Raw genomic sequence first — 27,461 nt, 5'->3', positions numbered from 1 at the left:
CGAATTGAATCACCTTGCAGTCATGCTTCCAGAATGTGGAGTGAATAGGACCAAAGAATAAAGGAGAATGGCAAGACTGTTCTCCTACTTTCCAAACTGCCCTGGGGCAGGAAAAGATGGAGAAGCATTGTTTAAAGGGCAAAGAAAAAAATAGCTGTGTTGTTTAAACTTGCTCAGAGTACTTTTATTTCAAATGTTCATAAGTGAAATCCTGACTTTCTGGGCTGCACAAATTTCCAAGAGCCTATATTAGATTTACTCTTTTCTTTTTTTTTTCTCTTAAGAGCTGCAGGATTTACTTCCAAGGACCCTTTTGTTCAGGCTCTGGGACACACTTATTTTTTCTTTTGAATTTATAAAGCAAAGACAAGACTAGAGGGCAGACAAAGGGTTGTTTTTGCTTTGTCGGTAGTAATTTCCTGTCATTTGGATTAGTGGATATATAACCTTGGAGAATTACATTATTTCCTGATCATAAATAAATAACATAGTATATACAAAATTGCCTAATTTGAATGACAAGCTATCTTTTTTTTAAACAGGCTGAGTCACATAGTAAATAAATATATTTGTCTTCTAGCATCAACTATCTAAACTTGTAAAGTGTTTTGGCATTTAACATGACCAACTTAGTCCATGTATGGAAATAGTAACAGTGGGGAGCATTATTAAGAAGGGAAAACATAATTTGTGACAGGGGCTCTGCTTTATCTACATCAGTATCTTGTGACTGTATGTCCAGTGCCATTTAATCTGTTTAAGTTGGACTCTCCAATTTGGTGGATTTGACTACCAACCTTGGCAGAAAAATATAATGATGCAGTAAAGTCAATCAAGATGTACAGAAGCCAGAACTTCAATCACATCCCTATCCCAGTTTATTACACTAGAGACTTCAGAGAATTTTCTCTGGAGTGAGAACTGAGACTCTTTCTTGTTTGAGATGTTATCTGGCTGTCAATGAGAGAACTCATTCACCCTGTATCATCTAGCATATATATATATATATAATAACATATCTTCTGTAGTTTTTATTTTGTCATCTACTTCAAACAATGAATTTATTCATTATTCATTATATATGTTCACTATGGAACTGGCATTTGGGAGAAAAAGAGGTAAGCTTTCCTCGGCTACATAGCATAGGAGATTCCTTTCTTGTTCAATAATAGTAAGCATAGCTTGAGCCTAAAATAATTTTCTTTAGATTAAGGATATATAAGGGAGTAGATAGTTATAATTATAATCTAGTACCCATTCTCTAAGGTGAACAGAAGCTAGTCTTTTGCCCCAACCTCTTGCTTTCCCTTCTGGTAGGAATCAATGTATCTTTCAGAAAATGGGTGGACAGGAGCAGAGCCAAGATGGCATAGTACAAGGATAGACCTGCTCTATCTCTCCCCTCATAGCACATAAAATAACTGTTAAAAAATGATTCTAAACAAATTCTAGAGCAGCAGAAGCCACAAAACAACAGCACAAAAGAGATTTCCAGCCCAAGACACCCTGGAAGGCAGACAGGAAAGGTCTTACACACCAGGCTCAGAGCAGAGCACAACCTGGCCTTGGTGTGTGGTGCTACATGGACCAGGACAGGAGCAGTTTTCATGGCATGGAATTATGGGTAGGAGCTGCAGTACCCAGATTTCTCAACCCACAAATGCGAAAGACAGCTTCAAAGGTGAGTAAGAAAGCTCTTTCACCTGGGTGAAAAGAGAGCAGGGTCTGGCCCTAGCCTGGTCCCAGGGTGGCAGCAGCCACTGGGGCAGCAACATCCATTTTTGGAGCCCTCCGTCTAAGAACCTGGGGGAATTGAGCAGCTGATCTGGGTCTCAGTTCTCAGTGGTGGCACTGGGGTGAGGAAGAGTGCTGATGTGGTAGAGCTGGTGGTGACTGTGGAGAGGGAATCCTACTCACAGATCCTGGGCAGATAAGACTGCTTGTGTTTCCTCACAGAACAGAGCACAGACCAAGAGAGGAGTAAACTCCTCTTCCTTGATTGTGCCACATTGGAGGAACTGAGAACTTAGAAGTCCCCAGAGTATACCCTCCACTTGACAAAGGACTCAAAAATCAAATAGCTGGCTGAGGAAATGCCCAAAAAAGGGAAAAAATAAGACTATAGAAGGTTACTTTCTTGGTGAAAAGGTATTTTCTTTCATCTTATCAGGTGAGGAAGAACAAAGCATACCATCAAAGGAAGACATAAAAGTCAAGGCTTCTACATACAAAACCTACAAAAAAAATATGCAATAGTCTCAGGCCATGGAAGAGCTCAAAAAGAATTTTGAAAATCAAGTAAGAGAAGTGGAGGAAAATTGGGAAGAGAAATGAGAGCAATGCAAGAAAATCATAAAAAGTGAGTCAACAGCTTGATAAAGGAGACCCAAAAAAATACTGAAGAAAATAACACCTTTAAAAGTAGTGTAACCCAAATGGAAAAAGAGGTCCAAAAAGTCAATGAAGAGAAGAATGCTTTAAAAAACAGAATTAGCAAAATGGAAAAGGAGATTCAAAAACTCACAGAAGAAAACAGTTCTTTAAAAATTAGAATGGAACAGATGAAAACTAATGACTTTATGAGAAACCAAGAAATCACAAAATAAAACCAAAAGAATGAAAAAATTGAAAACAATGTGAAATATCCCATTGGAAAAACAACTGACCTGGAAAACAGATTCAGAAGAGACAATTTAAAAATTATGGGACTACCTGAAATCAATGATAAAAAAAGAACTTAAACATCATCTTTCATGAAATTATGGAGGAAAATTGCCCTGATATTCTAGAATCAGAGGGCAAAATAAATATTGAAAGAATTCACCAATCACCTCCTGAAAGAAATACAAAAGGAAAAACTCCAACTATATTGTAGCCAAATTCCAGAGTTTCCAGATCAAGGAGAAAATATTGCAAGCATCTAGAAAGAAACAATTCAAGTACTGTGGAAATACAATCAGGATAACACAGGATATGGCAGCTTCTACATTAAGGGATTGAAGGGTTTGAAATATGATATTCCAGAAGTCAAAGGAACTAGGATTAAAACCAAGACTCACCTACCCAGAAAAACTAAGTATAACATTTCAGGGGAAAAAATGATCATTCAATGAAACAAGGACTTTCAAGCATTCTTGATGAAAAGCTGAATCGAAAATTTGACTTTCAAACACAAGAATCAAAAGAAGCATGAAAAGGTACACAGGAAAGAGAAATCATAAGGGACTTACTAAAGTTGAACTGTTCACATCCCTACATGGAAAGAAAATATTTGTAATTCTTGAGACATTTCTCAGTATTTGGGTAGTTAGAGGGATTATATGCATATACACAGAGGGCACAGGGTGAGTTGAATAGTAAGGGATGAAATCCAAAAGAATAAAATAAAGGGGTGAGAGAGGAATATATTGGGAAGAGAAAAGGAGAAATGGAATGGGCCAAATTATCTCTCATAAAAAGAGGCAAGGAAAAGCTTTTTCAATGGAGGGGAAAAGGGAGGAAGTGAGAGGGAAAAAGTGAAGCTTACTCTCATCACATTTGGTTTAAGGACAGAATAACACACACACTCAATTTGGTATGAAAATCTATCTTAAATTACAGGAAAGTAGGGAGAAGAGGATAAGTGGTATGTGAAGGGGATGATAGAAGGGGGGCAAATAGAAGGAGGCAGTAATTAGAAGTAAGCACTTTTGAGGAGGGACAAGGTCAAATGAGAGAATAGAATAAATGGGGGCAGGATAGGATGGAGGGAAATATAGTTAGTCATTCACAACATGACTATTATGGAAGTCTTTTGCATAACTACACATGTATGGCCTATATTGAATTCTTTCCTTCTCATTGGGGATGGGTGGGGAAGGAGGAAGGGAGAGTAGTTGGAACTCAAAGTTTTAGAAACAAATGTTGAGAATTGTTTTTGCATTCAACTGGGAAATAAGAAATACAGGTAATGGGGTATAGAATCTATCTTGCCCTACAAGAAAAGAGAGAAATTGGGGATAAGGGAAGGGAGGGGTATTGGAGAAAGGAGGGCAGATTGGGGGAAGAGGTAATCATAATGCACGGTGTTTTGGGTTGGGGAGAGGTGAGATGGGGAGAAAATTTATGCATCAAAATCTTGTGGAAATGAATATTGAAAACTAAAAATAAATAAATTTAAAAAGAAAAAGAAAATGGTTAGACAGAGAACTATGGAGATGTCTGTCTTGCTTCCCTATGGAACATATAGCTCTTTGATCTTAGTTGATATTATTTCAATTTGTTATAAGATTCTGTCTTACATTGCTATTCTTTGCATATACTTTTTCATGCATTCTCCTTCAAGGTTGCATATCCTAGCCACACTTAGAATATGTAGCATTTCCAAAGAGTTTTATGTTCCATCCCTGTTCAATAATCTTATGACAGTCCTGTTGCATTCATTAATTTAGTCATTCAAGAGATATTTATTGAGTGTACTTTGTATAAAATGTTATGGGGAATATAATTCATGCCCTAAAGAGTTTATGATCTTATGGAGAAAGTAGGGAAAAAAGTCATATAGAGATAATTGTAATAAAAGGTATAATGTAACATGGTATGAGAAGTATGAAGAAAGTATGGTGGGAATTCAGAAGTGGGGGAGGGGATAGGGTAGAACGATGCCGTAGTGAAAACCCACTTGGGTTGGAATCATGAAACAGGGGTAATAGTTGAGATTAGAGCCTTGGGGAATGCAAGCATTTGGGGACTCAGAGAGTAAGTGGGGTGGTTGAAGGAATCAATGATGCATCTGGAGGAGGAGGACGTTGATACAGTATTTCAAAGTCTGAAAAGCATTTTGTATACATGGTATAATTTGAGACTCCCAACAACCTAATGAAGTAGGTACCTTAGATATTATTATTCTCATTTAATAAATTGGGAAAGTGAGGGTCAGAGAGGTTAAAGAACTTGTCAGTGGTGGCACAGTCACTATCAGGGTTGGGATTTGAAACTGTCTTCCTAATGCCAGTTCCATCCTTATATTTGCTATGCTCTAATAAATTTCTCTTCTTTCTTATTCTTATTGTTTCCTCCTGATCCTCCTATTCATCATCATCTTCAAAACAGAAGAATATAGTAATATCTAGTAAACAAAAGGAGGAAATAATTTAAAGCATAGGGATAGTTAATTATATTAAAAGAATGAAAATGTTCAGGAAGATCAAGACTCTGGAAAAGCCAGTGGATTAATCAGAAGGGCATGAGATTGAGGAGTAAACAATGAAAAATTGGAGACAGCAAGTATGACTCTAGGAACAATCAATTTCTTTGTCTCTATCTCTGTATCATCTGTTTTTGTCTTTCTCTGCCTTTGTATGTGTCTTTCTCCCCTACCGTTATCATTCTGTCTTTTAAGATTAAAGATATGTGCATGTTTCTTAACACTCATGAAGGAACTAATGTAGACATGTAGACACATATATTGAGAAATGACTAATGTAAAGGAAGAAATGACTAAGATAAAGGAAGCAGAAAAATTAAGAGCATTAACTAGGGAAACTAGAACTAGGAAAGGTGAAGTAGGGAAAAGAGGAGAGAAAGATACCTTCTTCTGTAAAACAGAGAAGGGGTCTTTTATGAACACCTCTGACTTAAGTACAATCAATAAAATCTTTCATTTTAAAAAAAGTTTTGCTATGTAGGCACATTAACTAATTGAATGTTGTTTCTCTTAGCTTCATTTTGACAAGGTAAATATATTTTTTTTGATTTACATATAAACTTTTATCTTATTTCATTGTACTTTGCGGAATTCTATAATATCCCAGTACATAGTCATTTATTTCTATACATTATTGGTCCAGGTTTGTAGAACTGTAACAATCAAATGAGGGCTAAAAATTTTGTTCAGTCCCAATATGCCAGATGTGGTCTTAAAATTGTGTGGAATTTCTGAAACTCTGATGGATATTTTGACCACTTAGTCACTGATCCATTCAAATAGAATGTGACTCTAAATGTGTGGAGATGACTGAAGCACACAGGTATTTTAATACAAGTTATGTAGACATGCAAATATAAAAAAAAAATTCTCAAGTGTATTATTTGTTACCTTAAGAGTTTATATTATTTGCTGATGTTTTTGTGGTTTATCCTTCTTTCTCAAAGAGGACCATGACATCAGGAAGATGATGCCATAGCCATACCTTGAAAATATATTGGATTTGAAGTGAGGGAGGGCTGTGCAAAGTCACCACTTCTCTTCACTTTCTCCTCAGGAGTCATCTGGGTCCAATGGTCAGAACAACTGGAGCTGGCCCACAATGCAGTGGGAGACCTCAGCCCTTTTAAGCCAAGGTCTTTTAAGCTTAATTCTCACTTTCATTGAGGCAATATCCATTTAGTGATTAAGGTTGTTTAAAAAGTGAGCCAAGGGATGGCCCTTTTAATAAAAAACAAATCAGACTGGGTGGGTAAAACATTCAGGGGTTCTTGTCAAAAGAAAAACAATTGCTATTTACTTTCACTAGGAGCTTTCAGGGCCCAAATAATAGCCATTAAGGGGTACTTGAATGGGGACTTATTGTTGGCCAGTTCATGAGAAATAGTGTGAATTGGGTTTAAGGCTTGGTCTTTAAGAAAGAAATCTCACCAGTAAACCCCAAGATATCTGAATAGGTTTCAGCCTTCAAAATTTACCTTCCTTTGGGCAGATCACCTTCAGGTAAGGTCTTGACACACCATGTGAAGAGAAGGGAGCAGAGCAGAGGAGATGAGATGAGAGGAACTGAGTTGCCCAAAGAAAACTGGGGACCGGTTGGGTCCCTAGTGGCCAGAGTTGAATACTCAGAGGTTGTGGTTTGTCCTTTCTTGAAGAGGACCATGACATGAGGAAGGTGATGTTGTAACTTCAAAATGAATTGGATTTAAGGGAGGGAGGGCTGTACAAAGTCACCAGCCTCATTTTATCCTCAGGAGCAATCTGTGTCCAGTGGCCAGAAAGAGTTCAAGACTACTGGATATGGTCCACAATGCAGTGGGAGACCTTGGCCTTTTTTAAGCTATGGTCTTTTAAACTAAATTCTCACTTTGACTGAGGAAATGCCCATTAGGATTAAAGGGGCCATCTCTTGCCTTACTTTGTAAATAGCCCTAATCACTGAATGGGCATTTTCTCCAGTCGAAGTGAGAATGCTGATGTATGGATTTTATTTGCAAGATCCACTATATAAATTGTTCTTGGGCGATTAAGCTACAATTTTTAAATAGTACATTAAATATTTTTCTTTGATAAATTTGTTTTATGACTTTAATATTGAAATTTCTGAAAATTAACCACATTGAAAAAAGTGTGTGCGTCTATGTGTGTGTGTGTGTGTGTGTGTGTGTGTGTGTGTGTGTGTGTGTGTGTGAAGGGGGTGAGTTAAAGGAGATAGTCATATTCTGTGCTTCTAAGAGCTTTTGGCACTTTTTTAAAAAATGCCTGCAGACATAATCATTCCCATTAGACTCTAATTTCCAAATTAGCTTTCTGGAAGTGTAATGTCAGCCCACAGATTTCCACATTTTCAGTTGGTAATTTTAGCTGACATTCTATACAAGATCCACAAGAAGAAATGAATGACTCAAAAAACCACTTTTTGAAGGCCACCAAGCTAGAGCCACTAACAACTTAGTCCCAACTGAAGTAAATAATTCTTTGTTCAGTTTTGCAGTTTCTTCTGTAGTTCGTGGCTGTTATATGTTTCTGGTTTATATATATATATATGTCTGCAGTTGTCATTAGAAATACTGAAATACAAGGTTAAAATACCCAGAAGTGAAGAGAAATGTAGCTGTAGTGGAATCATGATGTCTTTAGGAACCTGTCAAAATTCAAATGGCCAAAGCAGAATGTTTGCCTGGTGAACTTCACTGAATAGTTCCATGCCTATCACAGCAAATCAAAGTCCGGGTAAAATGTTTACATTAACTTTTCATTGCGATCAAATTCTGTACTGCACTCTAAAATTTTATATTAAACTTGGAAATGTATACTGCTTCACATTACACATCAGATCTTTCCGCATAAATGAAAATATTAACTGGGTGGGGTGGGGAAATGCATATATATTTCTTTGATACTATTTTTTCTGCCTGTGGTTTAGCTTAGTAAAGAAACCTGTCAAATATCACACGTAAAATTAGGTCTGACAAGTATGCTTACTTTTTACAGAAATATTTCTTCATCCATTAGTAAAGGTTCCCTATAATCATCTCTACTATGACAGAGGCTTCATTTAGTTTTGTGGTTCTCCTATTATGATGATAAATATTACTCTATTGAAGAAATGTTAACTGAGGGCTACTGGAATGAGATTTTTTTTTTAAAAAATATAAATCTAAAGAAAGTTTCCATTTCCATTCTATAATTTCGCAATGAACTGTTCATAGTCTGTATTCTTTGTTGAAAAAGAGTTGAAAAATCTGACATGGGCACTCAGAACCATTCTGTCAGTCACCTAGGTAACAGAACCTAGGGGTCATCCTTGGCTCTTTACTCATCCATCCCACATATCCAATCAGGTACCAACTCTTGTCATTTCTTTCTGTACAGTTACTCTTCTATCTACCTCCCCTTCTCTTGGTTCACTCAACCACCATCTTAGTTCAAGTGCTCATCTTTCATTCCTGGATTATCACATTAGTTTCCAATATTGCTCTTCCTGCCTCAAGTCTCTTCCCATCTTTACACACAGCCACCAAAGTTATCTTCCTAAAGTGCAAGGATAAGTATGTCATCCCGCACTCATTAAATTCCAGTAGCTCCCCATTATCTTTAGGGTAAAATATAAATTTCTCTCTTTTTTCCTTTAAAGCTTATCAAAAAGTTCTTTATTTCATTAAATATTAAAATTTGAATTAAAATAAAAGTATTTATTTATAATAATAAATACTTAAATTAATAATTAAGTAAAATATTTTTTATATCTTAACCCTTTCCTATCTTTTTTAAACAGTATTCCCTACCACACACTTTACAGATCAACCACACTGGTTTATATGTGTGCCATTACATTTTCCAAATCTATTCTTTCCCATTGACTGTGTATTGAAAAGCCACCAGCCTACCAGATCCCTTCTTTCCAGTTTGCTTCTTTCTGCTAATGGTTTTTCAACAAGATAACACTGACAAGGTTACAACAAGATACAGAAAGAGGTGTTGGGTCCTCCCCATGCAAGGCTAATATGTGGCACATAAATATAAGCTCTAGTTCTTCAAGTTGACATCTGTTCTTTTGTTTTAGGTGAAGGAGGCTACAAACTTATGAATTTTAAAAGGTCAGGAGAATGAGTGTGGGTGCTGCGTCAGAATGCTACTTTTGTGGAACTGATGTTACATAGAAACTGTGTAAAGTCTGAGCCCGCTCTCCACAGATACAGAGGTGGTATTTCAGAGAGTATGTCCCTGAAATTTTAGGAGGAAGTTCTGAACTTTTAAGTCTCAAAGGAAAATATTTTTTTGTAAAAGCTTCTAGCCATTTTTCATTCATGTTTGACTCTTCATGACACCCTTTAGGTATTTTGTTTTGAGTTTTTTTTGGCAAAGATACTGGAATGGTTTGCCATTTTCTTCTCCATGTCATTTTACAGATTAGGAAAGTGAATCAAAAATGGTTAAGTGGCTTGTCCAGAGTCACACAACTAGGAAGTATCTAAGGCTAGAATTAAACTCATGAAGAGGAGTTTTCCTGATCTAGGCCAAATGTTCCATCCACTGTGCCACCTACAAAAGTTAATTGAGGCTAATTAGTTAAATGAAATTGATGTACTATTCACTGATGAATAAAATATTGTGGGTATAATATTGGAATGGTAGTTCAAGCCAATGACATTAGGAAAAGATACCTCATTTCCTCAGGAATACTCCTAGAACCTTGAGGGAAGTCAGGGAAAGTGAGACCAGAGTGTTTGCTACATTATTATTTACTCTAATGGTCTCATTTTGTAGATGAGAAAATTAAAGTGCACAAAAGGAAAATTACTTGCTCCTGGCAAGTTCCAGAACTGGAACTAGACTCTGATTTTTCTACTCTAATCTAGTATTCTTTTCTACACATTTGCTACATTTGATCAACTCTTTTCATTCATAAATGTAATGATTCAAACTGTGATAAAGTAATTTTTTCTTTGACTTTCAATATAAAATTGAAATTATATGTTATTGGTGAGATATATGTATATTGCATACTTGAGTGTGTGGAGTAAAAAGAATGACAAATTGGATTCCACCAGATTTATCCCCTTTCATTTTTCTCCTCATTGTGAAGTATATCACATTCTCCCCTGCATGTCACTGTGGATCTGGGAGGACTACCAATTTCTAACCAGGTTAACTCAACATTTTTGTTGGAGGGTTATCCCAGCTTGGCTTCCTTTACTCTGATGGCTACTTCTAGAACTGCTGGGTTTTCCTCTTGGCATGAATTTTCCACATGATTAACTCAGTTTTCTGCTACTTTGCATCTTAGGGACCAAGGGTGGAGTTCTCCTCATGGCAAACTCTTAGGTCAAGCTAGTAATGTTTATAGACTATTACTTGGAATTTTCCAGCCCTGGATCAAATAAAACTCCACCTACTACCACACACTGAACTCCACCTTATTCTTTACTTAAGCTCCTTCATGTTGCTGATATAGAATCCCTTTTAAAATAGGGACCACCATTTCCAGCCAGCATACCAGTTCTTTTTTTTTTTTTTAAAGTGCTTATCTAAGATCTAACATCTGCATCTTGATGGGAGAATTTAGCCTGAAGTGAAAGCAAATCACTAATTACCATATTTCAACAAAGGTTAATGGGTACCTGCTTTAACATGAGCAAGGTTATAATTATTCTTTCACTCCTGAGGCCATATGTGAAAGGAGAATAGAAGGATGTATTTAGGGCAGTCTTCAGGTAGACAGCAGAGAATGAAAAATGGGTGGTGAGGAAGTTAGCCATCTACATTGGCAGAATGGATCAACTAAGCATAAAACCAGATGGCTTTAACCTCAGTAGGTAATTACTAAGTACTAAGTATCTTTTTTAGGATTTTTTTTGCTATATCTCCCCTAAGACAAATAGTATATAACACTCTCTTTCCCTCTACCTTTTTCAAAGCCCTAGATCTGATTCCACCTTAGGTTAACTTCTCAGGTCTAAAAGACAGCCTAGTTCATAGTATCTAGCTAGTATCTACATAGTACTCTAAGTTTTACAAAGTGCTTTGCATAGATTTTATCTCATTGGATCCTCAATACAACCTTGTGAGGTAGATGATATTATTTTCCCCATTTTATATATGAGGAAATTGAGGCAGACAGAAGACAAATGACTTGACCAGAATCACCCAGCTAGTAGTGTCTGAGGCAGGCTTTCTATTCAGGTATTCCTGACACCAGGTCCAGCACTCTATCCCTTGTGCTGCTTGACTGCCTCTTAAAGTGCATCAGATGCACATGTTGTTGGAGGTGGTGTTAGAATGAGTGTCCCATTGAAAAAGAAAAATAAACATATAATATATTAATACAACATAATAATGCAGCATTAAAATAGTCATAAAGAAGAAACGGTAGATTAGAATAGAATTAGAATGAAGAATGATTTACTAGTGTCAGATAATATTTTCATTCTACATTTTTCTTATCTTGGATTTAGGAGTAGTAGTAGTAGTAGTAGTAGTAGTAGTAGTAGTAGTAGTAGTAGTAGTTGTGGTAGTGGTAGTGGCATTAGTGGTAGTGGTAGCAGTTGTAGTGGTAGTAGTACTAGTGGTAGTAGTACTAGTGGTAGTAGCAGTGGTACTATGATTCTATTAGTGTGAGGATTGCTAATATAGTGACTCCTTCCATTGATGAAATTCAGCAAATCTATTGTCTTAGAGAGCTGCCTAGGACAACGAGGGACTAAGTGACTTTTGTAAACAGTTATTATATGTCTGAAGCAAGATTTGAATCCAGGTGTTTGGAACTCCAGCCTTGGTTATGGAACAAAATCTGCTTAATATCTCTAAAGTTTCTGGAGGAAAAAATCATTACCTCTTGGAGATCTTATCCTGTTCCCCAGATTCAACAATAAATGTGGGACAATATAGTGAACAGAATATTAAATTTGGAATCAGCAGAAATGGAATTCACTTCTAATTCTTTTGTATGTAAGTTATATTATTCTGGACTAATCAGTACATTTCTTTTGGCTTCAGTTTCCTACTTTCGAAAATGAGGGGCCTGGTTTAGATGGTCTCTAAAAAGTTCCATTAAAAAAAATCCTGTGATCCTATGACCATTATGTGTGACTCCCAATTCCATATCCTAGGCCTCACCTCTTTCTCCATAACTCCACTTGAACTATCTCCAAAAGACCACTAGACATTTCCTCATGAATATTTTGCAGCCAAACTGATTTGCTCCACTTTTCTCTTAAACTAGCTGTACCTCCTAACTTCTCTATTTATGTGAATATGCCCCTCTGTTTCCCAGGCTTGATTACTCAGTACCATTGTCCTTTCCTGGTTCCCCCATATATGATCATTGCTCAAGTTGAAACAAATCTTTCATCAAAACTTCAAATCTAGCCTTTCCTTTCCATTGCCCCACTATCACCACTTTAGCATGAGTCTTCATTACTTAATACTAGGAGAGTTGGAGACACTCCTTAACTGGCCTTCTCATCTTCAGCTTCTGCAAGACATCCTGTGATTTACAGCCAGCATAGGATGCAAAGGGGAAACAGGGAGTGATGGAGTGGTCAGGAAAACCTTAATGTCTCAAAAAGGGTGATGTTTTTGTCTCTTTTAAGTTTTATTTTTGTAATAAAGTTTGATTTATAAAAATAATTCCCTTTATAATTGTGTGTAATAAATGTTCACCTCACAAAAATAAAATTCCAAGAGTATGTACACTAATATGATATGTGTTGTAATTGCTAGATTAATCATCCTAAAACCACAACTTTTATTTTGATATTCCCAAGAAAAACAATTGGCTGGTTTCCCACTACCTAAAAAATAAAAGTCCCAACTTCTTAGTTTTTTTATCTAAGACCATCAAAAGTTTGATATCTACTGAAATGCTAGTAGATGTGACTTCCAAAGAATGAGATATATTCCTATTTTTATTGTCATATAAGTTAAAGCTCAAAATAATGATTATTATATTACCATCTTCAATCTTAGTAATTTCTTGCCTACTTAGAGGCAGAGGGAGTTCTAGTGATATCTCATGCTTAATGTGATTATCTCAGAAATGTAGGGCTTTTGGGTTTATTACCCTTTCCCCACAGCAATCCTATGAGGTAGATACTGCAAATATTATTATGCTCATTTATGGAAGAAAAAACTGAGACATAAAAAGAGAAAACACAGTTGCCAAGGTCACACCCAGTAACTGTTAAGAGTTAGAACTTAAATCTAGATCTTTTAACTCTGAGTGAAATAGCAATATGAACTAGTACATATAAGACACATGTAAGCCTTAAAGCACCATGTAAATTCTTGCTATTCATAGGCCATGTTGATTTTATTTTCTATGGAATATCAGAAAGGATTATCATCTCCAAATATGAAGAGAAAGATCTTAAGAAAGTGCCGATGATTGGGATCCTGGATTTGTGGGGGGGGGGGGTGGGTGGGTGTGTATGCTATTTCAAGAGTATAGAATGTCTGTAAAGGGGTTGCTCTAACTTTGTCTCAAATTTTCATTGATTCTGAAGAGATTCTCCTTCTCCAAGAGAGTGGAATAAAGTGGGAAAAGTGACTGAGAAAGAAATAAAGAAGCACGAGGCAGTAGAAGGCTTTCAGACTTTCAGATAAGAAATGAAGGACTTTGGAATTTCTGGATATTTATCTCACATATTGTTAACCTGAGAGTCAGTTTAGGAGTTCCCCCTCTCTTTTCCCAGTCAACATATTTTTTGGTACTTGTTATTGGTTTTTAGTTTATTTTATTGGATTTTTCCAATGTATCTTTGCATGGATCTGATTGAGAAGCAATGTCTAGGGTACGGGTGGAGAACCTGTGGCCTGGAGCCCTGGGTGGCTTTCTAGGCCCTCAATTGCTGCCTTTTGACTTAATCCAAACTTCTTGTTCTGCAAAGTTTGGATTGAGTCAAAGGGCTGCACTTGAGGATCTGGAGGACCACATGGGACCTCGAAGCTGCAAGTTACCCACCCTTGGTCCAGGAGGATAAAACTACTGGTTGGAAAATCTAATCTATCAAACTGCCTCTTTTAAATACATGAAACCAAATAATTCATTTTACCATTTCTTGGTTTTTTGTTTTTTGTTTTTTTTTTTATTATTTGGTTTTGACTTCCTCCCTCCCAACAATGACTGCATTTAGCCACTTGTTTTGGACGAATCTATAGTGAGTGTCACCCTATACCTTATTCATATAGGATTTAATTTTTCTCTGGGCTAAATATGTAAAATGTGGGCTGATAACTAGCATAGGGTGTGAGCTTACTTTGATCCAAAGTTTTGATCCAAACTCTTAACAAGTGTTGGCTCATCCTTTTTGGCATTATGGGTATGGGGGAAAATCAGGCAAGTGAGGTGTGTGTGTGTGTGTGTGTGTGTGTGTGTGTGTGTGTGTGTGTGTGTCTGCGTGTGTGTGTGTGTGAATGTAGTCTACTGTGTTCAATATTAATACATCTGGATATTTGAGGTAGCCATTTCATTCTCTCTAGGAAATACAGATTTAAAATAAATCTGTAAAATAAAGGTAAAAAAAAAATTATTATTTGTGGGAGGGTGAGAAGAACAGGACTGAAAATTTAACAGGAAAAGTGATAGTATGGAAAACCAGGCAAATAATGCATATCTAAATTATAGGAAAGTTATTTAAGTAAATTTTAGTGACTTTAAGTCACTGACCCAGGATAATTTTTTTTCTTTTGCTCCCATTTCTTCATTCTGGCTTCCAATCATCTTTCAACTGAAACTGTTCATTCTAAATGGTACAAACAATCTCTTCTCAAATTTACAAATAATGAGGGACTAGAGCTAAGTAGAGTGATTAGGAATGGAAATATCAATCCAGAAATGATCTGAATAGATATTAGATAACGGATATCTTCTTATTTTGAAATTATATACATTTTTAAATTGACAAGACTTCATTTTCTCCCCCACCTTGAGAAAAAAATGAAACTCTTATAATAAATATGCATGTCCAAGCCAAGAAAAAAATTCTTGTGTTACGCAAGTCTAAAAATCTGTCTGTTTTCTGCTTCTATGTTAGGAGTTGGGCAATGTAGGTCATCACTTATCCTCTGGTGGTTGGTCATTAATTTGATCAGAGTTTTAAAAGTTTTCAAAGGCGTTTACTTTACAGTGTTGATTTCCTTGTACCAATCTGTTCACTTCACACATCACTTTAAGCAAATCTTCCAGGTTTCTCAGAAACTTTCCTTTCATTATTCCTTTTTGGACCAATAGCATTCCACTACAATCAATAGCATAATTTGTTCATTCATCCCCTAATATGTGCATACCCTCATAGTTATTATTTCTTTGTCATCACAAGAAAAAAAGGAGAAAGGGAAGAGAAAAAAGCATTTCTATTGTGCCTACTATGTGTCAGGCACTGTACTATGCACGTTTTGCAGATACTATCTCATTTGATCATCATGACAGCCCTTTGAGATGTGGTATTTATTATAGTTATTACAGATGAGGAAATTGAGGCATTAAGTGATTTGTCGAGGGCCACATATCTAGTAGGCATCTAAGGCTAGATTTGAACTTGAGTCTTCCTGATTCCAGGATCAGCACTTCATCTACTGCCTCACCAGCTGACTCAAAAAGACCTACTATAAATATTTTTGTACATAAAGGTTATTTCTTTTTTCTCTTTAGGCTAGAGATAGAGTAGTGGTATCACATTGGGTCCAAATCAGTGATCCTAATTGCTAAATCTCAACTTGCCTTTTCAAAGTCTTCATCATCTTTGACCTCTCTGCAACCTTTGATATTGTTTCTAGATATTCTCTTCTCTCTAGGTTTTTTATGTCATTGTTTTCTCCTGGTTTTTCTCCTACCTGTCTAACTACTCCTTTATAGTTGGTTTGTTGGATTTTTATCCAGATTACTTCCACTAACAATAAATATCCCTCAAGGGTCTGTCTTAGGTCTTCTTGTCCCTATATTATCTCACTTGGTTGTGTCAGAAGTTCCCATGGGTTCGGTTATGAGCTCTACACAGATAATTCCCAGATCTATATATTCAGCCCTAATCTCTCTCCTGAGCTCCTTTCCTGCATCACATACTGCCTTTTAGACATCTTGAACTGGAATTTCCTTGGCATCTTAAACTCAATCAGCCCCAAACAGAACTTTTTCCACTTCACTACTTTCCTATTACTATTTAGAACACCAACATTTTCCCAGTCACTCAGGCTTGCAGCCTGGATTTCTCATCTCACTGATGACATCTATCAAATCCACTGTCAAATCTTGCCATTTATTGCTTCAGAACATCTCTTGGGCTCTCATTGACTCGCAATTAGGCTTTTGCAAGAATCTTTTAACTAGCCTACTTGCTTCAAGTATCTTTTCACTCTGTTTTATCCTCTACTTAACTGCCAAAGTGGTCTTCTTAAAGTATGACTCAGATTTTGTTTCCCATACACAATAGACTCTAATAGCTCCCTGTTACTTCCAAGATGAAATATGCAATTCCGTTTGGTATTTAAAGGCTTTTACGATGTGGGTACTTCCTACGTTTTCAGGTTTCTTGTACTTTACTTCCTTCATTATAATTTGTGATTCAATCATACAGGCCTGCTCACTCTTTGACAAAGATTGTGTTCCATCTCCCATCTCCATGACTTAGCAATAAATATCCCTTATTTCCATAATGCACTCCTCCCAACCTCTGCTTCTGCATCACCTTTTAAAAAATTGAATTTATTTTCTCTATTGTCTACTCCTCTCATTGAGAAAGAGAGAGAGAAAGAAAGAGAGAGAGAGAGAGAGAGAGAAGGAAGGGAGGAAGGAAGAAAGAAAGAGGGAAAGATTGTAACAAATAGTCAAGATCAAGAAGAAAAAAACTGTATTGAACATTCCAAAATATATGTGTTTCATCCTGTACCTGGTGTCTATCACCTCTTTGTGGATAACATGTTTCATCATTGGTCTTCTGGAATGGTGGTTGGTTTTTGTGTTGTTCAAACTTCTTAGATTTTCAAAAGGGTTTCTGTTTGCAAGGTTGTTCTTCAGATATAAATTGGTTTTTTTTTTTCATATCATACTTCACATTAAATAGTTTTTTTTCAATAAAGCAATAGTATTCATTCCATTAAGCACAATTTTTACAGCCATTTCTCTCATTGGATGCTCATTTACTTTCCAGTTCTTCTCTACCAATACACACACACACACACACACACACACACACACACAATAACTGCTATAAATATCTTTATACAAATTCATTTTTTCTTTCTTTCTTTGATTTCTTTGGGGTATAAGCCTAGTAGTAGAAATGTTGGATTAAATGATATGCACAGTTCAATAATTTTTCCAGCATTGTTACAAATTGCTTTCTAGGATGGTTGAACCAATTCTCACAACTCCTTATAACGCTTGTTGTTGTCTTTCTTTTCTTTTATATTTGCCAATCTAATGTGTGTGAGATGGAACCCCAGAGTTGATTTAATCTGCTTTATAATCTATATCTTTAGTTATTATTGATATGGATCAATTTTCATATGACAATTGATAGCTTACATTTCTTCCAAACTTCTTGTTCATATCATTTCATCATTTCTCAACTAAGAAATGGCTAAGAATTTTTTAGAAAACTGAACCAGCTCTTTTTATGTCTTAGAAATAAGAAAGTTGCTTTTAGAAAAAGTTCTTGAAAAAGTTTTTCTTTTTTTTCCCCAGATATCTCTTTCCCTCTAATTTTACTGCATAAGTTTTGTTCTTATAAACTCATTTTGATTTTACATAACAAAAATGTCTTCTTTACCATTTATGATCCTCCTTAGCCCTTATTGTTCATAAATTTTTCCTCTAGGTGTTAATACCTAACCTCCCAAAACTAATCTATGTTCATTTTGTACATATTAAATATGTACTTATATATACAAATTGTATATTGTATTAGAATGCAATATCCTTGAGAGCACAGATTGCTTCATTTTTTGTACCTCCAGAATTTAGTACAAAGTCTAAAACATAGTAAGTACATCATAAATATTTGTTGATGAATTCATGATCTCTAATGTTCTCTCTATTTCTAAATCTATGAACCTAATTCTAAATTTAAAATTCATTCTTATTGTTATTATACTTTTTAATTTTTAGCAAACTATCTACAAATATAAAACTGATTTAAAGAGATAGGAATGCCATGTGGATATTTTCTGGTTGTGTTTTCATTATTTCTCCTTTAAAAAATTATGGATGAGTCCTTTAACATGTTTCCTTTTTGGAAATTTCTCTAGCATTTTGGATTTCAGTTAAGCAAGAAGTTAATCCAGTCATCTGTAATAAACCCAGATGCCTTATTATATAAATAGAGGAGGTAATCAATTATGTAGAGACTTGAGAGTATTGGAAAAAGATGCCTGCTATCACTCAAATATTAGCCCTATTAACCTTGCATATGGTATCTGACAAGGGGTTGGGACTAGTAGCAATCTACTCCTAGATCCAAATGGGTAAGTCCCCAGCTGTATTACCCAAAATGGACCTTTGTTCAACAGCTTGTAAAGCTCAGTCCAGTAGCAAAATAACTTCATGCTAGATCAGACCACTTCTGGTGCCCTGAAACCTGGCAGGTCCCCCACCTGAAATGCCCCCCAGATGCTTAGCAAACATAGTTCATGAAGTACTTTACAAACATAGTATATCAAGAAAACAGCAACTGAAAACAGCCAGGGAATATAAATGAGGATCAAAGGAAGCTCAGACCTTCTCTCAAGAAACATTAAAAGATAATTATGAGCAATCACTTGGAAGAGACTAAAGGAGGATCAATGATTTAAATTTAAACAGGGGGAGGTGATGTAAGTGACCCCTCAGATCCTAAATGTCATGAAGGATCATAAAGGGAGTTAAACTAATAAAAAGGCATGAGAAGAGGTTGTTATATTTTGGTGATCTTGAAAGAAAAATGCAAGGCAAGGAGGAAAAACAGGAGAAAAAGACTTGAACTTATATAGTTAAGGTGTGCAATTGGAATACATACAAACAGGTGGAAATAAAGAAAACGTGGAATAAAGACACTTGCATCTTACTTTCATTCAAAGTGGTCAAAGCAAGAAAGAATACATACACAGGTATAGAAATATTTCCCTTCACAGGGAAATAGGAAGGAAAGGGAAGAGGGAAAAAGAGGGAGAATACATCCAAGGGAGGGATTAGTCCTAAGCAAAACAAACTCTAACCTTGCACGGTGGATAGTGAACAGGGATTCAAAATGAAAAGGTGGGGAGGGTAGGAATTTGGGATTCAGTTTTGAGCCAAGAAAAGCAAAGAGGGTCAGGGGAGAAGCAGCAGATTTTATCAAGCATAGAACACTGCTGCTGAACACACTCTTCTCATCAACATCTTATTCTTTTAAAAGAAAAGACTAGAAATAAAGAGAGGAAAGATTATAAGGGAATAGAATAGAGGAAATACACAACTAATGATCATGACTGTGAATGTGAATAGAATAGAAATTCATAAAAAAGAAGGTAGAAAAATAGACTAGAAACCAGAATCCAAAAATAGGTTGTTAATAAGAAACAAACAAAAGATTCAAATAGAGTTAAAATAACCTACAAGACAAAAATCTAGTAAGCTTCATCTGAGTTCAAAAAGGAAGATACAGCAATCATGATTTGAGACAAGGAAACCCCCCCCCAAAATAATTTAATTAATAGAGATAAATTGGGAAACTAAATTATGCTGATGGTACTGTGGAAGAAGAATTAATATTGGGATTTAATTTATATGCACAAAATGGCATAGGACTTAAAGAAAAATCTAAATGTTACAGAAATAGTAAAACTAATGCTATAATACCGTGGTCTTATGTTCTTTTGGATTTAGATAAATCTAAGAAAAAATGAAAAAAATAGTAAATGATCTGAAACGAATTTTAGAAAATGCTAGATATGGCAAACCTCTAACAATTATTGGATGGGAACTGAGAGGAATAAATGTATAACTTAGCTGTACATGCCATCTTTGTAAAACCTGAACATGTATTAGAAGGTAAATACATCAAAAGAAGTAAAGTATATGTGTTAAATATTTTTAACTGACCACAATGCAATAATAATTATTTTCAATAAAAGGTCCCTGAAGAAAGCATTAAAAATTAACTGGAGACTAAATAGCAATACTAAAGAATTGTTGGGTCAAAGAATAAATCATACAAACACCTGGTGATTTCATTAAAATTAATGACAACAAGTAGGGGCGTGCCAGAATTGTTTGCATACAATCAAACCTAGCCTTAGGGAAAAACTTATATCTCTAAGCACTTCTTTGTAAAAGAGAGAAAGAACAGATCAGTAACTGCTGAGCCTAAATAAACAAACAATCAAGTAAGTAAACACACATCAAAGTAGAAACCCTAAAAATCAAAGAAAAGATTATTAACAAAATATAAATTAAAAACCAGCAAATTAAAAAATAAAACTGTGAGCCAGTATGTGTGCACTTGTATGGATCCATATGCACAAACACAAGTATACACATACACACACACACACACATATATATGTGTGTGTGTGCATGTGTATATGTGTCTATATGTACAGTTGGACATGGCCAGTGCAGGAATTTAAGTTTTAGGAAATCTGTAGAAAATTATTTTCATTTTTTTCTATTTTGGTCTATTTTTTATTCATAGGAATTCTAAAGACAGTTTCCATCTGGTTAAGATAATATATCATTCTGCATATATAATGGGAGTAAGCTAAGAACATACCCACCACCCACCCCCAACCCATAATCTCTGGCTAGAGCACACTCTATGAAGAATACATAGAACTGAGCTGTGATTCCCTGCTTCTTCTGTTTGCACATTGTCTTTCTTATTCTGTAGTGAAGGATCATCATTTTGCAAACATACCAACAATCCTTTATTGCTCCTGTAGTTCCTTAAGACCAGGGCAGACAGGGTATCTCAAAGAAAACTGACTAACCCAGTGCAATGTGGTTCCTTTGCTCATTTGCATATAACTGATTTTAGAGTTTGAGAGCTTAAAAGTAACAAAAGAGTATATCAGATAGCTTTTTTGAGACTATGGGCAGATAAAATCAGAACTGTTAATTGAATAACTGATGGTAAGTTGGATTTTTTGAGTTTTATCTCATAAGAGGAAGTCTGATTTCACTAAGCTCTGATTAAGCCACTAAAAGCAATAAAGAATTCAAATAGAAAGGAGTTAAGAAGACAAGAGAAGCAGTTAAGAAGTTAGCAGGAGCTGAATGTGAATATTCCAGTAGGATTTAGCTGCTGTTCTTGGGGTCTATTTATTAGAAATTTACTTCGTGATTTTGCTAAAGAAAAAAAAAACTGACCACCTATTGCTTGGAAGAGTACGGAACTCTACTGAAGACTGAACTTTTCTCTTTGGTGCCTTCACATTTGGAGAGAGTTTAAATTTTAGAGAGGTGACTTATTTGATATTGCCTTTTTGGGTTTGAGAGGAAAAAGAGAGGGTAAAAGACACACTTTGTATACGAGGCCTTAATATATGGATCAAATGGGAGCTAATTGAAAAATGCTGCTTTCTGTTGAAGAGCTGACAGCCTATCTGCATTGCCCAGAGAGGCAACCTGAGCAGATTCACAATCCTCTGACTTAAAGGAATTGTTTTCAGTATAATGGCAGTATAACAACATATAATAACATTATAATAATAGAGTGATTGCACTACAACTCTTTATTACACTCTTTTAAGAATGAGTTAAAAGATATCACGACTAATTCATCAGTTTAAGAGTATATATTTAGTGCTAAGGATGAGAAGGGAAGCAGCTTTCAAAAAGTGGTTTCCTGTATGTCCAGCTGATTCCAAAGGTATTGAGAATAAGAGAGTCTGCAGTGCAGAGTTGCGAGTTGCCTACATATGAAATTTCCTCATTTCTCTATCTTCCTTTAAAGTTTCTCCAAGTATGTGCCACTTAGCACACTTCCTAATGGTCATGGAATGGATCAGCAGGAGAACATGAGTTAGCTTTAAGTATAGACTCTAATGTATTGATTTTTACTGAATTTGCTTTAAATTGCAAAACCATAGTTATTTTTTGCCTTATTAAATAAACGTTTTATGTTTAAGAGTTAACGGCTTATGATGAATAATTTTACATAAAAAGGAAACACTCCAATGAGGGTTCAGGAACTAGAGTGTCAAGTAGTAGAAATTTGAGTCATAACCTTGTGCTGGTGGTCCATTTCTGGTAATCTAAAACCTGCTAGTATGTATGAAGTGAGTGAGCCAGTCCATGCAGAGAGGAAGCAATCATACTCCTATGTAGAGGGCATGCAAACATATAGAGATGTTTTCACTAATTCACACACATATATGTGTATGTGTCTGTAAATTTAAACTGTTTTTTTTTTCCAGTGCCACTACTGAATTGTATCTCTACAATGGATTTTTACACCATGTATTATCAATTTCCCCTAGATGACCAATGGTATATGCATAATAAGATGGCTGATTAGATTTAAGTTTCAATCTGTAACTAAAGAGTAGTTTTTCCAGTGGGACATACAGCCCTTATGGGGATTTCTCTTGAGAACTTGGCCTCATTTTCACCATACTCTAACCAAAAGAGTCATTTTGTGAACTTGCCTGAAGCTGACACAATCCATCAATCAACCAGTCAGCACCTATTAAGTTCCTACTATGTTCCAAGAAGGCAGCTAGATGGTTCAATGGGTAGAGTCTAAGACCTGAAGTCAGGAAGGCTCATAATTGTGAGTTACTAGCTCTGTAATGCTTGGCAACTCACTTAACCCTGTTTGCCTCAGTTTACCATCTCTAAAATAAGCTGGAGAAGGAAATGAAAAACCCAGTATCTTTGCCAAGAAAATCCCAAATGGCATTACAAAGAATCAGATGTGGCTGAAACAACAACGTGTCAAGAACTGTGATGGGGAAGAATTAAGCACTGAAGAAAAAAACAATCCAAAAACAATAAACTTTTCTCTCAAGGAGCTAATGAAGGAAATAACGTGAACTCTAAAAGTTTGTAGATACTAAATAAATACAAGGTGGTTTGTGGAGGGAGGACACTAACCACTGCAGGCGATCAGGAAAGCACACAGAAAGGGGCCCTGGAGCTGGATCTTCAAGAAATTCATGGATTCCAAGAGGTGGAGGTAAGGGGCCAATGCATTCCAGGCAAAGGGCAGGCAATGCAAAGGAGCAAAGATAGGAGATAAAATGCTGTGTCTGGGGAACACCAAGTAGATTGCAGAGTACAAGGAAGGTAATTATGTACAAGAAGCCTGGAAGGGTAAGATGAAGATAACAGGTCCCTTACCATCACGGCAATGTCTTTGGAAAGAACCACATACTTCTGTTTTTTCTACCACTTAGATATTTATACTACCATTTTCTACCATTTACCCCCCCCCCACACACACACACGTACACATATATGTGTGTATATATATAAAAACCAAAGAAGAGATCAGATGTGTTTCCACAATCATGGTCCAAAATCAGAAAAATTTCTCTTCTCCCCTTTTGCCTACTGCTGAGACCTCTGATTATGGTACCCTTTCCTCATTTTATAATGGGTATCTTTGGAAAATGAGATTTCACATGTGGAATTGTGCTTCAAGGGCAGCTACACTAGTACACTATCTGTTCTGTATATTAAGGAATACCTGTACTTATTTGTTAAATGTCTTAAAATTTGGGTCTGGAAATTGTATCTATACTTTTAAACAAATCATATATCTTCTCAGTCATACCAGATTGGGTCTGGACTAAATAAGAGATTTTACATTAAACAACGATCTCTACTGAAGTAAATTGACCTTCTGAAATCTACAGCCCAGGGAAATATGACAGAAGCAATCCGATTTTTAATATTTTTTCCTTCAACTTCATATAAGAATAACATGCCATATTCTAAAACTTTCTATAATTCTAGTAACAGTATTTACCATATGCTACCATAATTGTAATGCCACCATATATTACTTTCTAAATTAAAAAGTACTTTGAGAAGTTGCTTTTTTTAACTCATTAATTAATATACAGGAAAGGCATTTTATATTGGTATTTACAAGTGAGGGGAATGAGGCTTTCAGTCCCAGCAAGGATAAGCACTTCATAATAATTGCGATATTAGTATATATGCATGCTCTACTTAAAGGCTTGAGAAACATTTTTTTGCATTATGCCAATTGGTTCTAGGTCTCCTGACTCAATATTTAGTGGTAAAATAGATTTCAGTTTATTCTAAAAGATACTTTATAGTGAAATATATTCCTCTATTTCTTGTGTGGAAAAACAGAAAGCTTTTTGTGACACACACATATGTATAGGTATAGGTATAGGTATACATACATCACACACACACATATATACACAAGTGTGTATATATGCATATATATATAAATAAAAATTGATAGGAATGTATAACTCACAAAAGTTAACCTTTATTAACCAAATTATATTACATGTGTCTGTGTGTATCTCAATATCTATGTTATCTCTCTATGGGGATCTATAAGACAGATATACATACATATCATATATGTACATATATATTAGATATGTGTCTATGTGTGTGTGTGTGTATGAATGGGAAGGACCTTATAGATCATTAAAGTCCAATAATTTCAATTTGTAAATTTCAAACATGAAGCTCAGAGGTTTTCCAAAGTCTCACAGGTAAAACATAGCATAAATAACATTTGAAATGAGTACCTGAGTCAAAATCCAATGGTTTCTTCACTATATTACATTGACTCTGTGATTATGAAATGCAGTCATCTTTTTAGAAACTATAGATTATTTTAACTGTGAATAAAATATAAATAATACCAAAACATGGAAATTAAGAAGTTTTACATTACACATATATTGGGCTTTTTTTTTTTTTTTAATTTCCTATATATACACCATGGATTTCACTATAGTTCACTGTGTATTAAAATCCAGGCTTACCAAGAAAAATAAAGGTATTTACATGAAGTCAATTTTGCTTAATAGAGGTTGACTTCTCTGGGTTATAAATTATTTCAAATTATTTTTTCTAAAACAACAATAACAAAAATACTCTGTTACAATCCAAAAATAAAATAGAAGGAAGAGAAGGAGGAGATGAAAATCAAGGAAACTATATCCTCTCTAAATTATCTTTCAATTCTATTCTGTACATTGCTAATACTCTTTTGTTTTCTTTTTCCAAACACAATTTCCAGTTTTATTCCAAACGGACCCTCCTCCTGGTCCTCCTTGTTGCCCTTTTCCCTATGAAGTGACAGGCATGTGCTTTTCATTTATTGATTCAGCATCTTTTGATTCATTTGTATATTGTAGGTGAAAGAAAATGAAGAGATCTTTTTCACCTTTTAATGACTGTTATGGTCATTGCTTATCTGTACTCAGAAGGAGAGACTGTTGAACAGCTACTGGAATGACTTAGGGAAGGCCTTGTTTCTAAATTTCTCTCTCTCTTGTTTCCTCCTTATCCATTATTTTTTTTTCTCAAAATGATGTTTTACATTAGAAACTTGTGCCTGAATTGGATTTAAGTGAGGCAGTGTTGTAAAAAGTAATCAGCCACACTTTCTCATTCAGAGTCATCAAAGTCCCGTGGCAAGACAAAAGTCAGGATGACTGGTGATGGCTTGAGAGGCAGTGGGTTACCTTGGTATCTTCAATATCTGACCAAGCTCCTTAACCATCTTTATATCTATTGGAACAAATTGTTCTTATCCTCCCATTCTGGTGGGGGAAATCTTCACATGATTAGGGTAGACATTAACTAACTCAACAAAAGGTTTGAACCCTGTCAGTTCCCTCAACCTGGTTTTAGCCCATCATCCAAGTCAGAGTGTATGGTGTATTAAGGAAGGACTAGCACCTCTGGTATGAGGACTTGATGAGCCCTTTTCAGGGCTGCTCATTCCCCTTTGGTGTCTACCTATTAGCCAACTCTCACCTGTGTCTCCAAGAAGCCATAGCATTGTACAGCAAGATGAGTGATTGCATTTACATGTGCATTCAGCTTCCTTTTGATGCTCTTTTCATTTATATTATATTCATCATGGTATATATATTATTGTCCTAGTCCAATTTCCTTCACTCTGCATCAGTTCCCTCAAGTTTCTCAGAATTCCTTTTCTTTATCATCCACTATTTGATAAAATGAACATGAAATCATATGCAAAAAATAGACAGATAAGTTAAGACTTAGAAGTTAAGCTATGAAACATTCATTTTTGAATACTTTACCTCACTATTTATTTTATCTCCACAAGTTCAGGCCCAAAGACTTTTTAGTAGACCAATGTTTAGGAAAAGAGAAAACCTGTTAAAATCTAAGAATAAAGGGCTCTTATCTTAGAGGCAGGTTCATTATAGTAGGTGAAAAGTTGCCCTAGCTTCTTGGAGTTGGATCCAACATGAAAAATACTTAGGGCTTCTTGTTTGAATTGTAAGTAACTTAGCCTACAATTTTTTATGTGCAGAATCCCAGTCCAACAAATGTTGCATTTAGTATTTTTTTTTAATTTTGAGGCTATTACCATTTTCCAGAGGATTTATTTTTCTAGAGCATTTGTTTTCTTAATGTAAACATAAAGAATTATATTCAATACAAAATTCCTAAGTCTTTGACCATTTAGAAAATCTTTCCAAAAACATGAAGCATTTGCAGGAGTTGGATTAACAAGATTAGAGATTATGGGAACAGAATGGTTTTAAGAAAGAGAAGCATTGGGAATCAATGGGGGTTGGTGGTATACTTAGGAGATAATGGTGTTGAATTTCTGCAGGATAATTTGTGTTGCGAGTTAAATGAAAGTAACACTGTCATAAGCATGGAAAGCAATGGAAAATGTAAATAAATGCCTTAGAAGATATAAGTTTATGCATTTTGTTAATATTTTAACAGTGATTTTCTGACTATACTGTTCTGGTTTCAACTACAACAGTTTAACCACAAGCAACAGATAGTGGAACAACAGCCAAAGCTACAGGAAGGGTCAGAAAGAGAACTAGCTGAGTTTTATGTGATTCTCTATCTACTTATGGCACCACTAGCTGCCCATAAAGAGGGACATGAGAAGGATACAAGGCACTGAGAGGGAAATAGGAGGGAAAAATAAAGAAAAATCTACATAATTCAAAATTTTGTCCAGATTCAATCTTTTTTTCCATTTCTAACTTTTTTACCTGAAAGGTTTCCAAATACAAGTATAAAAAAGCATATCAAAAATTGAAGAGATTAGATACTAGAAGTAAATTTCAGGTATCTCCCATTTCCTCAAATGAATTT

Source organism: Notamacropus eugenii, chromosome 3 (assembly GCF_028372415.1).
Source record: "Notamacropus eugenii isolate mMacEug1 chromosome 3, mMacEug1.pri_v2, whole genome shotgun sequence".
In the NCBI taxonomy this organism is placed as follows: Eukaryota; Metazoa; Chordata; class Mammalia; order Diprotodontia; family Macropodidae; genus Notamacropus; species Notamacropus eugenii.
The sequence above is the reverse complement of the archived record's forward strand: the minus strand, read 5'-3'. Positions refer to the sequence as shown.